A 16,552-nucleotide genomic window follows, 5' to 3' on the forward strand; every position below is an offset into this window, starting at 1 on the left:
TTTTTTGAATGTAGGTCCTGCCCCATACTGGAGAAGAAGAAATTGTACATTAGAGAAACCAAGAAGAATTCGAAAAGGCAGGCGGTGCTGGGTTTTCTGCCTCAGTCTCTTGCTATTAGATCAGATTCTTCCTTGTCTAATCCTATTTCTACCTGGCTATCCATGCTTCGTCAAACGTAAGCATACAAATAGATAATTTACCCTGAGTCTTTGGGTCTTCATTTTGAGAGCTCCCATGTCACATAAAACCATGATTAAATTGATTTGTTACAGCTTTTCTCCTGTTAATTTGTGGTCAATTCATTCAGCAGACTCAGAGCCTTTATGAGCAAAGTTTGAACTTCTCTAAAGAAATGGTGCATATTGCAAAAATCTATTCCAGACTCTGTTATCCTCAAACCTCTCTGGCTTTGTGGGTGTGTGACCGGCCCACTTGCACAGACCCTGTACTGAGAAGGTCTTACACTGGGTTTACTGCTCTGCTGTTGCCGTTTTGAAATTCTTAATACATTTTAAAGAAGAGACCCCCGTGTTTTCATTTCGCACTGGGCTTGCAAGTTATGTAGCTGCCCCTATGAATGCAGCTTATTTAAATGTCCCAGAGGAATCTTACCTTGAGAATGTAGACCTCAAGGAAAGGAGGAAGGTTGTAAGCTGGCTGCCCCACCCATCTCACACACACACTTCGACTTCTGCACACACCCTGCAGATAGTCAGTTTTATGACACTATAACTGTAATTTGAATCCCCAGTCTATTAAATGGGAGTGTATATATTTATGGCTGTGTTAATGTGTGTGTGCATGCACACGTGCGTGTGAGAACTGTGAGAGAATCCAGGTTTGGAGAATTTACAACACACAGATACAGCCCCGATTATTGACTGTCCTTTCCCTTTAGAGACATTACAGGGGATTTGGACAGGCCCTGCTTTTATGAAATACATACTTAGGAGGTTTTGAGTGCCTGTAAACACTGGACTATGAGTGAGGTTCGTATGATACTGGCTGTCCCCGGAGGGGACAAGTCCTGAATACACTTCCACTGGGCCTGGCAGAAAAGCCACATATTCTTGCATCTGTGTTACCCTGAAATCCCAATCTTCTTTTCTAGCACAGATAGGCCTAATTTTTATTCTCTGGATTGTGCCCATCTTATTCTCTGAGTTAATAGATGAAATGATCAGGAAATCACCAATGGCATGAAAATCTGAAATACTTAAGAAAGCCCGAATGTTTCCTGACACTTATTTTACCAAAAAAGAGAATCTTACACTGTGGTGGTTGTAAGGGACTCTGAGATGGCTTTGAAACTATCTCCAAATTTTGGAGCATTTTCTTTGGTGTTGAAGGAGAAGTAGGCTAAGTCACTACAGGTTACACAGCTAGGTGGTAGTGATACATAGGTTAGAATCCACTTTGCCTGACTTCTGACCCAGATCTCTTTCTTGCTTTTATTTCTGTATTAACAGAATAATACCATAAAACATTACATTATCAGTTCCTGTGAAGAGAGGTTATTGACTTAATAAATAACCACGTGGGGTCACAAGGGAAGGTTACCAGTATGTATTAGTGCTTGCTGTTTGTGCCTGTTTTGTAACATCTCATTTAATAGAATCTGCTGGATAATATGGAGAGAATGTAGGCAGTATTATTTCCATTAAACAGATGAGGAAAGGGAGGCACAAACTCATGAAATAACTTGCACACTGTCCTTCAACTTGTTAATGGATTCGCCAAGATGTAAAATCAGTTGTTACTTATTCCTAAATAACAACATTAAACCATTCAAATTACCATGGTGCCATGGTAGCTCATTTTAATGACAGTATAGATTAAAGAAATGAGTCTCGTCTTGCCAAACAGAAGTTGACTACTACGGTCATCTTTAACGTAACTTTGGGTCATTAACTGCTCTTGATTCAGTTTTGTCTCAAGTTTTTTGGGGCTTCATGGTGATGACGTGTTACTTCCCTTTGAAATCGCAGACCAACTTAAAGTTTATTTGATGTCGACTAAAAACCTCAGTCTAGCCAAAATTTAAGTCTAATTTGCTTGGTCTTTCAGGAAAAAAAAAAAATTATTAGCAAACGACTTCCTTGATTAAACCGTTTGGTTCTAGGTGAAACTGGCAAATATTACCTGGGGTTTGTTGTACAATCTGAGGTCTCAAAGCAGATCTGCTGATTCACCATCTCTACGATAGTCGTCACACTGGGCTGCACACGGGAATCATCTGGGGAGTTTTAAAACTCCTGATGTCTGAATCCCACACCCTGAATTTCTAATGGAGTTGGTCTGAAAGACAGCTTGGTCATCAGGAGTTTTAAAAGCTCCCCAGTTGAATCTAATGTTCAACTGAAGTTGCAATCCATAGGAGGAATTTGAGAAGCTGTGTGTTTACTAAGCATACCAGGTGATGGTCTCATCGGAGGAGTTTGGAAACACTCCTCCAGCTTACACGCTCTGTACCAAACAGGAGCAAGCACTCTGACAAGTTATTTAAGAAAAGTTTGTGGAGAGAAGCCAGAGCCAGCCTAGATATCGCTTATAACCAGGCTCACCTGTCATAATTTGTGCATTTTTCTAGGAAATAGAGTTTTGAGTGATGAGTTAAAGAGAGAAAGAACGAACTAGCCGGAACCATGAAACCACTCAGCATTCATTCTATCATACGCTCATGCAGTCACCCCCTTACCCTTCCAGTCTATATTTATTGGTCATCTATTATATACTATGAATCACTTAGTGAAGGGCTAGGAACCCAGTGATGAATATAGACACCTGGGATCTTGTAATATTTAAAATGCTTTCGGCTGGCTTACATGACTGAGGAAAGTCTTGACTGAGTTAAAACAAACAGGATAGTATATTTGCATCCTGGCCCTTTTCATCATACTTATTCTTTCTCAGAGAAAGCTCACATATAATGGCAGCAAAATCCATTGAAATCCTGATTTAGAAACACTTAGCAATCCTTGTCAACAATGAGTACCATGCTATTTTTAGTGACTCATCAGAATTCAAACAAACAAACAAACGAGCAAAATCTCTTTACAATGGCGCAATCTTAGAAAGGAAAATTATAGCTTACTGACCAAGTTTTAGGGACGGAACTCTAACCATCAAGCCATTGGCTGTAAAAGTACATGGATTCCAGCCACCCCTGGGCAAGGAGAAGCTCAAAGCCTGTCTGTTGGTGCTTTTATACTGGTCAAAGCACTTTTCCGAATCAAGTCCACATTTGCCAGATAATTCCTGAGTTCCTGGTTTTTCTTCAGAGGCAAGTGATTTAATTTTCTCCATTGCCAGCCTCCAAATGAGCCCATTGGCAATGTTATAAGCTGCCAAACTGTGTTTTTTTTTTCCCAAGAAAAGAGTAGCTAGATTCTGGTTACACAACGTAAAAGGAGAGCAGGAAAGGGAGCACTGGTTACCCCAGTGCCTTCAGGTGTCTTATAAGACTTGGATCTCTGTCAAACTCTCACTGTCCTTGGATCCCCATTTTTAAGTTAGGAAATTTAATCTTGGAGGGTTTTAATTTCGAGGTTTGGAAGAAGCGGAGGGCAGGAAATATGTAACCTAAGTGATAATTTTTATTTGCATTTATAAGCGACTGCTGGGCAAGGTTTTTAAATTCTAGTGACTTAGTACAGGGGAAGTAGAACCAGGCAAAACTAAACCTTTTATAACTCCAATAGAGCCGCTTCCACCCACCCCTGCTGTCTTGAACAGCTTAGGACAGGGCATGTGTTCTGTTCCAGGTAGAGTCTTGCATTTTCTTGTATGTAAATGTATTACACGGACAGATCTACCTGCTCTGCATCTTGGAATGATAAGCAGGTATGAACGAGTCTGGTGGCCCCAGGACACAGCAAGGTGTGGATAGCTACATGACACTGAATGTCCTCAGCAAACTGGGGTGTTTTTCCAATTCCCTGTGATGTAGAGCCCATGTACTGTTTAGGGGTGTCCAATTCAGCAAGCATCATCCCAGTGCCCGAAAAGATGTTCTTTTTCTAGGAAAAAGCTGAAAAACTCATTCGGATTGAGAAGGAGACAGATTGAGAGGGAGGGTCTGTTGGAGGTGGCATTTCATAGAGCCTGTGCATGATTTAGTGTTGTCCAATTTAGCAAGCATTGTCCCAGTGCCCCACAAGATGTTCTGTGTCTAGGAAAGAGCTGAGAAACTCATCATTCAGATTGAGAAGACAGATAGGAAGGATTTGTTAGAGGTAGTTTTTTTAATGCCCACTTGACTGAGTACCAGCTCGGCCGAGAGACCCCCACCCAGGAGCACTTAAAGCAATGAGAGGTAGACACTGAGACAGAACAGCAAAGTGGGCCTATCCAGAGGGCCAGCAGTCTTTTGAATTGTCAGCTTCACGGACTGACAGCAGTTCAGGCTGAAAGCTCTGAGCTGATTCTGAGCCACCTAGTTAGTCTCTCTGCACAGGTGATTATTGTTAACAAACAGGTGTTCTGTATTTTCTTATAACTCAGAAATATACCAAGTAGGCAGTTGTTACCCACTTATCACTGATAATGGACAAACCAAAAGGATTTCTCCAAGAAAGAGCTATGGGGGCATGGTCAGACACCTCAAAGAATTATTTTAACTGCATATGATATTTGTACATTGTCCTGCCACTTTGGAATGCCCACAATGGTTTTCCATTTCGAGGGGGGGTCAGCTGTTCCTTACCATCATTCTTCCTAGCAAACAGTATATTCTGTCATACACTCAGCATTCATCAATATTCATAAACTTAGGATTTCAAAAACACACTTGTTTTTCCTGGAATCTTTGTTGGAGTTCTGTGGTCCACAGCCCAGTGTGCCATCTAGGTTACTGGTTAAACTCAGAAGCTATATTTTATTGTGGATGTGTGAACAGGGAGGTGTTAAAATCAAACAGCATCATATTCAACCATACCATTAGGACTGCATCTCATTCCTCACTGAAACCCCTTCATGAAACATTTGTTCTAACACTCATTTCTTTAAAAGGAAACATTCTGGAGTTTAAGGAGGTAGGGTATTGAATATATATTTAAAAATTTCCAGTAAGGTATATTTTCCAAAATTCCTGTTTTATACATATGTGTATAGATGTGTATGCATGCATATTTATATACATACATATGAATTGTATTCATGTGTACATTTGTATTTATACATAAATGAGTGAATTCAGCCTTTGATTTTTTCTGTATCTGAAATTAAGAAGTTCTAATTTACAATATTAATCATCATAAATTGAGCTTTCACACCTTGTGATCTTTGCAAACTATCTTTAGATGTTCTAATTTCTTTTTTGTTTCCTCCTTCTTATTCATCTCTTCCCAGCCAGCTCCCTCCATCTCCTCTTCCAACCCTTTCCTGCTTCTCTTTGCCCACACAGACTTGAAGAACCAGTTTCTCTCCTTGCCTTTACTCCAAAGCCATAAACTTAAAATAAAACACATGGCCCAGAACAGGGTTCTGTCTTCAGTTTCCCCTTGCCTTCTTCTGATACTTTCTCGTTAATTTTGGATTCTGCCCTGCAAACCCCAAGAGCACACTTTCTAGGTATGGAGAAAATAGGGTGTTCTCCCCACCCCACCACCACTCAGCAGAAATGTGCTGAGTGTGTGGGATGCACCAACTCAGTGGTGCAAGATTTGATTGGAAGCAGCTGACGAGCCCCAGCCATCTGGTGAGTGTGCTCACCAAACAGCCTGTCCCTTGTGGTTGCTTAAGAAAAACATTCGTAGTCTCTGGGTGACACTGCTTCTCTTGTATTCTCCTAAATGCTGAACTCAGGCTTGCCTTTTTCCCAGTAGGATGAGACAAGGCAACTAATAAGAAGGCTGCAGGCTCACAGGAGAGACTCCAGGTCTGTGCATCACTCGACCTCATATGTAAATACTGACCTTCTTGACCCTTGCCTTTAGTTTGCATGGGGATTTATAAAGCTCTTCCTGCCCTTCACAGATCATTGTCATGGGGCCTTTTATACGGCAGAACTTTTATGTTACCTTGTAATAGAGCCACCTCCCTGTTCTTCTTCAGGAGACTTTAAGCTCCCTGAAGTCAGGCTCTTGCTCTGAACAGAGCCTGGCACAGGGTAACCACTTAATAAATATTTTTAGGATACTTCAATCCGTGAGTGTTGCCTCTTTTCTCAGCTTCTCCAGGTTACTTAGGAGTGGAGTAGGGAGGTGTGACCAAAAGACACAGACTTGATTTTAGAAGCCATGGATTCACTATAGCCCCAGCCTTGTCCTTAGATGACCCCCTTCTTCTGAAGAAACCTACATTTGCTCTGGTGACTTCCAGTATCAAAGGCACCCTTAGGTTATGGATGATCCTACTGGCCAGATGGGTTCCAGTCTCAGGGAGTGAACATGCAAGAGAACTCTCCCGCTGAACATTTCCCTGGCTGGGGCCCCCTCTTCAACCTGCTCGGTAGTGAGAGCTTGGCATTTGGTCAGTAAGGCAGGCCTCTGGTTGCTACATGCATTCTTAACATTTATTTAAAATTTATTTTTATACTTTTTATGAATAAACTAAGAACAGTTTTAGATTTACAGAAAAATTGGGCAGATAGTCGTGAGTTCCCATATTACCCCTTTCCTGCCTGCATGCAGTTTTCGTCATTAACATCTTATATTAGTAGGCACACCTGTTACAATCAGCAAGCCAATATCGATACATTATTATAAAGTCCCTAACTTATTCAGATTTCCATGTTTCTTAAATTTTTTTCCTAACATCCTTTCTCTATTCCAGGATCCAGTCCAGGATTCTACATTCCAGTTAGCTGCTGTATCTCCTTAGACAACTGTGAGCTGGGACAGGTTCTCAGATTTTCCTTGGTTTGGTGACATTGACAGTTTTGAGAAATAACAGTCAGTTATTTTTTAAATGCCCCACCGTTGGAATTTTTTCTGATGGCTTTCTCATGACTGGACTGCGTTTAAGAGTTCTTGAGAGACAGACCCCAGAGGTAAAGCGCCCTTCTCATCACACCACATCAAGGGCACAGACTATCAACATGATTTGCAATTGTAGACGATGACCTTGATTACCTGGCTGAAGTATGGTTTCCCGGGTTTTTCCCACTGTACACTAACTTTTGTCTCCTCCTCCTATAGTGTACTCTTTGAAAGAGAGTCAATATAGCACATGAATTTTGTGTCTCCAGTGTAAGTACAATGATGTCCTTTCTTGAGGGTGTGTAGTGTGATAGTTTTATGTGGTCTTACACATGTATGTCTTCCTATACAGAAAAAGGATTCTCTATGCATTTTTGATATTAGGGTGGTATAAAAGTAACTGCAGTTTTTGCCATTAAAAATAATGCTTTGCAAATTTTATAGAATACAAAGTTATGAGCAAGTTTAGTTTTGTGTGTGTGTGTGTGTGTGTATTGCAAAGTCAAAGTTATGTGTAAAAACTTAATAGATTTATTTATGTTACATTTTAAGAAAAAAAAGTATGGTCACCTTGTATCTGTTTCTTTTAGTGTATTTAGCTAAGAAGAAGATGGCTAAGAGCCCATCTTCCTTGAAAGTATGATATGCCCACAAGAGTGATATAATAATGAAAGCAACCTCTGCCATTTATTAGGTGCTTAGTAGGACCAGTGCTGTGCCAAAGATTTGACATGCATCTCATTTGATCTTATATCAACCTTTGAGATAGCTGAGTGGCTTTGGATCATCCACTTAACTTCTCTATTCTTCCATTTCCTCATCGGTTATATAGAAATTAGGGAAATATCTCTCATCAAATTATTATGTAGAAAGAGTGGGATTGTATGTGGGTGTGAGTCTCAGATAACTTAATAACCAGCCCAAGGTCACTCAGTTAAGAAATGGCAGAACTGTGGCTCAAATCCAATTGCAAAACATTCCATATTTATGTTTGTGAACACCCTACTGTATGCTGTGTGTCCTCCCGGATAAAGTACCGTCTCTTGAGTTATTCTGGAAAAGGGAGGAGTAGGAAAGGATGAGACTGGGAACCCAAGGATGCAGTTTCCTGTTTTTTTCCTATCACCACATAATTTTGGGGTAGGGTTGGCTATGAATCAGAAGCATCTGTCGAATGGGTTTTTCATGAACTGTCCTCTTTTTCCTTCTCTTCTCAGAAGAACATCCTAGCACATCCCAAGTCCATGACTTTAGAGCTGCTTTATTTTATTCCCTCCTAAAACCAAAATCTGTGAAATCTTCTGAGTGAACACTCGTCTCCTTCTTCCCTTCTTTGATGAGTTGTTGATCAGTCTTTGAAGAGCCCATCTTCCTTGCCAGTATAATATGCCTCTGTCACTAGTTTGATCTGGAGAATTGCAACCACTGGGCATGAACATTAGATGTACCTTGAACTTGAAAGGATCTCAAAAAATTCCAAGATTGGTGCATAAACTACCACCACCCCTGTGGGGTTATTATGTAGACTTGTTTAAATTTTATGAAAGTCCCCGGAGACAGGGAAGGAAATCATCCTTCACTTTGTTGCTGAAAAGCATGCTGCAGAATAAAAATGGTGATTATTAGCAAAGATGCTAGGGACAAGATTTCTCCTCGGAAACCTGGAGAAGCAGAAGTCCTTTCTCTTTCTGGAAAGTCTCAAGGTAGCTTGAGTTGTAAATACAAACTGGTTTTAACTGTCCTCCTGAGTGGCGTTGCAACCCATGACCAGAACTGGTCAGATTTTTATTTCACCCAACCATGGGGAGGAACACGAAGGCACGGTCACTAGGTATTTAATCAGCAGGTGAAGTCAAGCCTTTTATTATTTGTATACTGCAGTCAAGACAAAGTTATTGCTTAATTAACCCCTTTGAATGAATACCTGGTAATTAATAAACCCATGAAGTATACCCTAAGGCTTTAAGTTGAAGAAGACTCCCCCTCTTTAAGTGGAAATGAGAAGAAAAAAAAGCATGCTGAACTAATGGTAAAAAATTCCAGTAGAAGGCAAAGCAATTAGGATTAGTGAATTCCACTTCAAGTTCCAAGATAGAGAAGCCATTTATCTAACAAATTAATAATAGGAGTGACTTACCTAATATAGTAACAAGTCCTTATATTTTATTAGTGGAAATCCAAACCAAGTAATTTAATGATACACAAGCTTCCATATATATAATTTTTTTGTTAGGTTTAAAAAAAATGTCACCATACTCAGATAGCTTTAGATTTATGCATCGCTTCTAAATTAGTCCCCACTTCAGTTTGGAATGATACATTTAATATTATGGCTCTGTAGAAAAATCAATATTTTTTAGTGTTTTCTTTCATTTTAAAAAGCTTCATCATCTGGCTAATTGTGTCACCATAAAAAAAAAAAAGAGAATAGTTGAGGAGATGGTTCATGTTTCCCAAGTATCATTAAATTTGCCGTGTGTTACAGATGGGGACCAGTGGGGGCTGCTGAATGGGCTACAAGGGAGCTCTGGGGTAGAGCAGAAAGGGAGGTATTAACCTAGGGCTACTAAACACATCTCCATCTCTAAATTGAGAGAAAATGTGTGGTATGTCCTGAAAAGTATTTGCAGTAGCAATAGCATGACAGAGAGCCACTGTGGTCTTGAGTGTCTCATGCAGCCTCTGGGGTTTGCCTGAGACCCAAGACTGCTGAGGAAGCTGAGACTTCTACACCTCTGACCTTCTCCCCAGATGAGGAGGAATTTATTAATCATCCAGCAGGTACTTACTGTGCCCCTCTGTATGTCAGATATTTGATGCTAGTCCTTGCCTTACCCTCAGACCAATGGGGGAGCAGCTACAAGAGCCTTACATGGTGTCTGCTCCCAAAGTTCGTCTCTGCATTAAATTCCTAGAGAAGAATATGCTTCAGCGTGGGGAAGGGCAAGAGAACTAGCTCAGGGACACATAGTTAAAAAAAAAATGAAAGACTTCGGTGAAAAGCACAATGGCACCCAAGTCCCACCAGCCACGACCCTGCACAGGGCTGAGCCTCAGCTTCTGTAACCTGCAAAACAGAAATACAGGTATTTTCCACAGAGGCTAGTTATTGTGTTGTACATAAAATGTCTGGTATATGGTGAACACTTAGAAGTCCTGGAGAATAAAATGAGACAGTGGTGAAAATGTATTTTGAAAGTCAAAAAAACATATAATATCAATTTAATATACTAATAATTTTAGCAAATGGTGGGAGAAATACATTACTTGGAAGGCAGTGGAGATATATGTACTTACTCGCTAGCTACTCTATTTCGATGACTCTCTTTTGATTTTGCCCAATGACTAATAGCCTTTTTCACTTTCTTCATTTCCACTTTCACTTTCTTCACATATGCAAAGTCTTACAGGGGTCCCAAAGCTTTTAAATGCTGTACTAGAATAATAACAGCTCAGCAGCACTAAGAGTAAATACCGTATCAGGTACCCTGCAAGAAAGTTTCTAAAATAGGTTTGTCAGCTCTAAAAGAGCAATATTATTTAGCCCATTTTAGAGATGAAGAAACTAAGCCTCCATCTTTCTGATATAATCTATAACAAATACTTTTATTACTAATAGTGAACATTTATAGTATATTTATGACTATATGACAGGGAGTTGACATTTTTCATCTTGTTTATTTCTCATTTATTTATTCAACAACTATTTACTGAATGCTAGGTATTAACAGTGGCCCAATCAGTATACTCTGGTCAACAGGAGAGAATTTACAAACCCAGTCAGGAGATGATATGGAACAACACTAAGAAGTAGGTGCTATTGTTATCTTTAGTTTATGTCCAAGGAAAATGAAGATATGAGACCTGGCTCATGAAGGCTGGATTCAAATCCAGATGCTTCACTTACAACCATGACACCATACTGCCTCTGAGAATATTGCTTGGGATCAAGAGAATTGAGACACTGGGGATGATATGGTTGAGATGAGTCATCATCCTCTGAGTCTACAAGAGAGCAAAGACTTGGAACCAACACAAACACCCATCAAAGATAGACTGGATAAAGAAAATGTGGCACATATGCACCATGGAATATTATGCAGCCATAAAAAATGATGAGTTTATGTCCTTTGCAGGGACATAGATGTAGCTGGAAATCATCATTCTCAGCAAACTGACACAAGAACAGAAAATCAAACACATGTTCTCACTCATAAGTGAGAGTTAAGCAATGAGAACACATGGACACAGGGAGGGGAGCATCACATATCAGGGCCTGTTGGGGGCTAGAGGAGGGACAGCATTAGAAGTACATAATGTAGATGATGGGTTGATGGGGTGTAGCAAACCACCGTGGCATGTGTATACCTATTAAACAAACCTCCATGCTCTGCACATGTACCCCAGAACTTAAAAGTATTAAATAAATAAACAAATAAGAAAATTGGGCCTAGGCAGTCAGTGTGACTGCAGAGCATTCCTTGTCTTCTCAGAAGGGGGACCAAGGCTCTGAGGCAGCAGCCCTAGTTCTTCCATTTGCCACTAATTACCATGCAACCTTCATAAGCAGCTCAGTTTTGCTGTGCTTCCCTCATCAATGAAACGGGGGTGGCTACATCTGACTTGGAAGTAGTCCTGGAGAATAAAATGAGACTGTAGTGAAAATGTATTTTTAAAGTCAAAAAGCACAGTATCAATTTAAGATAACCAGTAATTTTAGCAAATGATGGGAGAAATATATTGCATGGAAGGTAGCTAAGATGTATTCATTTATTTGCTAGTTACTCTATTTTGATGCCTCTCTTTTTTGATTTTACCCATGACTATGGATGACACATATATAAAAGAAAAATGCCATCATTCTCAGCAAACTGACACAAGAACAGAAAATCAAACACTGCATGTTCCCACTCATAGGCGGGTGTTGAACAATGAGAACACATGGACACAGGGAGGGGAGCATCACACACTGGGGTCTGTTGGGGGTAAATGGGGGGTGGGGAGTTGGGGAGAGATAGCATTGGGAGAAATCCCAGATATAGGTGAAGGGGAGGAAGGCAGCAAATCACGCTGCCATGTGTGTACCTATGCAACAATCTTGCATGTTCTTCACATGTACCCCAAAACCTAAAATGCAATTAGAAAATAATAAAATAAAATTTAAAAAAGAAAAGTGCCCACTGAAATGGAAAATAGGGACTCTAAACATGAAAGTTCAACATAGATCAGATTGATTTTATTCTTTTTTTTCTTTGCCTATTTCTGTTAGCAGTAACTGGTCCTGTACTGCTAAATATCTAGTTGAAAATGTCTTTGCAGACATATTCTGCCTCTCCCTAATAAATGGGACTTCCTATATAGACTGTCTGATAGTTGTACAAAGGAATCAAATGCATGTATCTAACCATACACAGGTACTCCAAGATCAATTGCATTCAATAATATAATGGATGCGTTTTTCATCTCTAAAATTCCTGTAAGAGTAGTTATTCTTCAAAGATTGAATTAGCAAAGTTGGAACAGATGAAGTCAATTGTCAATTGTTCAAGTGCAGGTACATATTATAGAGACAGATCACAACCTTGGGGGCTGCTAATGTGAGAAGATAAATCCCTCCTCATAAAGTGAGTATTAGTAGCAATCTGCACCAATGCATTTAATTTCTCATATCCTTGTAAATCTTCAGAGCTCGAATGAGGTGCTTACTTCCTATTACTTCACTCAGATCAGAAGGTTTAGAATCATCCTAAAAATCTCTCTTTATTTTTCAAATCTGCTTCATTTCATTCTCAAGAACGCTGTAGCATCAACATTAAACAGAGCTAGTTAACAGGGGTTTTAAGAAAATTAAAGGTGCGACCAAGTCTAGACATCCAAAAATAAGTGGATGGGGGATACAAGCTTTTGGTCCAGTTATTTTGGCCACCTTCTTAATGGACAATTTGGATCGCTGCACAGTCAATCCGCTTAATTGCATCTGTGTTGGCCATTAAAACAAATTGAATGCACTATGGCCAATTTGGTCTTGTCATAAAGAAATGGCCTACAGGGCCCATGGAGAAGCTGAATTTCAGCCATTATTTGATTATATCTGATCAATGGAGACAGCCTGTATAGGAAATCCAGGAGCCAAAGGAGATCATACGGGAGCCCCCTGCCTACTTTGCTGACTGTCTTATTAGGATCTACTGTCAGTAGCAACAAAATTGGCCAGGTGGTGGACAAAGCATCACCTTACTTTGTCCGGAGGAGAGAAGAGTCAGTGCCCCATGACTTTGCCTAAAATATCCTGTCAGCAAACCAACAGGTCATCTTTTCCACTTTGAGTCCTCAGTAATTTGAGAAGTAGAAAAAAAACATTCAAAATGTCCACTGGCTATGACCTCTAGTGTTCGTGTAAAAATAGACCTTATGCTGAATCCATTGTGATTAATGCTGGGTAAAGGTAATTTAAGAGGGGCCTAGTTTTCTTCTTTTTCCAGACTTGGTCTGCATGTACTGTACCTTTCCTGGCACCTCTGCTTCTCTGAGAGGTCTCAAGATCATCATTCGGAACCTCCACTTTTGCTGGGTCTGTCGCCTTAGGTCGCCTTGATCTTCAGCGTCTTTGTGAAGCTGAATAGGGGAAGAATGGCCCTTATGATGGGTGTTTCTGGATTATACTCTATATATTTAAGCCTTAACTTAAGGAATAACTGTGGGCCATATTTACTACACATTTGATATACGTTAGGTGCTATTTGGCATTTTAAGAATTTTGTCTTATCTAATCCTTGTGAAACCCTGTGAGGTAGGTTCTGCTGTGTTTACCCTCTGGATGAGGCAGCTGATGCTTAAAATTTTAATCACTTGTCAAGGTCAAGGTCATTCAACAGGGTCAGAATCAGGACAAAACCCGGGTCCCTCTGACTCCAAAGCTTGTAATCTCAAATACCATATCATCCTAAGCACCACTGAAGATGATTCATTTCAGGCCAGCTTAAGGGATAAGTTTTCACTAATTTGTTCTTACAAATATTTACTGTTTTCAAACCATGTTAGGCATTGTGGGAGTACAGAGTTGAATAAAACGCAGTCCTTGCTTCGAAGGAATGTACATCTAGTTGGAGAGATAAACTCGTAACGTGACAGTATGAGTCGGGTGCGTTCGGTCTGAACAGACAGCAAAGCTCTTTCCTTGTTGCTGGCAGAGTGATGATTACAACTGCTCCCCAGCTTCTGCTCCCTCAGCCTGTGAAGGGAAGTGTCCTCTGACAGGGGTTCCATGTTCTTCAGGAGCTTAGCCATGTGATAGGAACCAAAAAGGGGCTACTGCCTGGAACCAGTAGTGGAGGTTTTTGTCACCATTCTGATGGGGCCAGAGACTGTGGGAATATAAAACACTGACAGTGGACACTCAGGACCACTGTGTATGTGGCCAGGCAAGTGAGGGCTAAGTCCTGGTGGATTGTGAAAAACCACGGGGGAATGGCTAGAGCTACCTCACTCACTCCAGGTACCTTCTAGGAGTCAGTGGCCTTGGCATGATTTGATTAGAGGATAAAGAAAATGCAGCACGTATATGCCATGAAATACTATGCAGCCATAAAAAAGAAACAAGATTATGTCCTTTGCAGTAAAATGGGTGGAACTGGAGGCCGTTATCCTAAACAAACTAACAAAGGAACAGACAACTGGATTCTTCACATACTCACTTAAAAGTGGGTGTTACACATTGAGTACACATGGACACTACGAAGGGAACAACAGACACCAGCCTCTGCTTGAGGGTGGAGGGTGGGAGGAGGGCGAAGATTAAAAGCCCACCTGTTGGGTACTATGTTTATTTCCTTGGTGACAACATAATATCTACACCAAACCCCCACTGTCAGCAATTTACCTATATAACAAACCTGCACATACACTCCTTAACTCAAAATAAAACTTTAAAAAAATCATAAATAAATACATAAAAGGAAAAAAGTGAAAAAAGCCATTATCCAAGAAGCAAAAGAAAGAGGAAGAAGAGAAGGAGATTGCATTTGGAAATATTCTCATGGAAAGAGATCAGACTTGCTTCTAACCTCCACCCTCCTCTCCTATTTGTTCTTCCTAGTGACCCATTCACTTTAGCCATTTCATCTTTGTCAATCTGAATTCCAGGCACCAAAAGAAAATCACCTCACCTCCTTTGTGACAATTTTTCTGATCATCTCAAGAATGGTTGGAACATTCTTCTCATTCTTTCTGAGTTCCTCATTTTCATTCATTCAGTCAGTCAACGAATATTGAGTGCCCAACAGATGCTGACCACTGTGCTAGGTCTATAGCACTGAATCAGTGTTAGCTCATTCAGTCACCCAATGACTTCTTATTCCAACAGGCATTTTAAAAAGTGATTTGTGAATGAGGAGATATGTGCAAGGTCACAGTGCAGCACAGACTGTTAACAACTGCATATGCTAAACGAATTCACAGAGTATTGGTATAAACTCATGACGTAAGAGAAGACTCAAGACAAAAGAAACTTCAATTAATAGAAAACAGTGAAAGGGCATTTTGCATGTACTGGAGGAGCTAGGATCCTCCAATTGGTTCAGCTATTTCTTTAGAAAAGGAAGCATGAAGGAGAATGTGTAATGCAGTAATAGCGACTTGGCACATCAGGACAGGTGGACTAACCTAGTTTAGATGCCTCCTGGAACTGGAGAGGGGAGTTTTAGCAGTACATAAGACCTTTAAGTTAGACACTAAGTTTCAGAAACAAAACATTTCACCATTTTAGGACTTATTCCAAAGAAACACCATTTAGCCAAATAATTTTGGAGACCAGTTTGAAGAGGAGGACTCCTTCAATATGATGATATCCATAGAAGACAGGTCTGAAAGTAAATAAAAGATGGTGGAATAAATGAAGTCATTCCAAAAGAGTAAAAGGACAAGAAAAACTAGTGGACATGGCAGAAATACAGGGGCACTAATAAAGTATTTTGATTCAGTGGGGGCAGATGAGACAGGCCTGTGGTTGGAGAATTACATTTGAAAAGAGGAATAGAGAGACAGGGAGATGATAAGATAGACTTGTTTCAGGCAAGTAGTTGTATGGAGACACCAAGAGAATGATGCTGGTTAGAGGTTGATTGTTGGGAGAGTGGAAGCTGAATCAAGGGCAGTGAATGAGAGTACGTGTTAGTTCCAAAGCTATCACAGTAGCAGTTTCTTCACTATTTCCTCCACCACTACCATCACCACTGCCGGCACCACCACCATCACTACGGTCACCACCATTATCATCATCACCATCATTGCCACAACTACTATTACTACCACCATCACCATCACCACCACTATTATCACCATTACTGTAACTATTACCACCACCACCATTATCACCACCATCATTGCCACAACTACTATTACTATCACCATCATCATCACCACCACCACTATTAGCACCACCATCATTACTGTAACTGTTACTACCACCATCACTATCACCACCACCACCATTATCATTACCACCATCATTACTGTAACTATTACTATTACCATCACCATCACCATTACCACCACTATCATCACCACCATCATTACTGTAACTATTACTACCACCATCACCATCATCACCACCACCACCATTATCATTACCACC

General features: G+C 40.3%; 1 protein-coding gene across 15 annotated transcripts in view; it reads right to left on the minus strand.

Annotated features, from left to right (window-relative positions):
• Positions 1-16,552, minus strand: part of LOC128930282 (uncharacterized) — a 968,777-nt gene that overhangs the window by 155,076 nt on the left and 797,149 nt on the right. The window lies entirely within an intron of this gene.

Source organism: Callithrix jacchus, chromosome 20 (genome assembly GCF_049354715.1).
Source record: "Callithrix jacchus isolate 240 chromosome 20, calJac240_pri, whole genome shotgun sequence".
Classification (NCBI taxonomy): domain Eukaryota; kingdom Metazoa; phylum Chordata; class Mammalia; order Primates; family Cebidae; genus Callithrix; species Callithrix jacchus.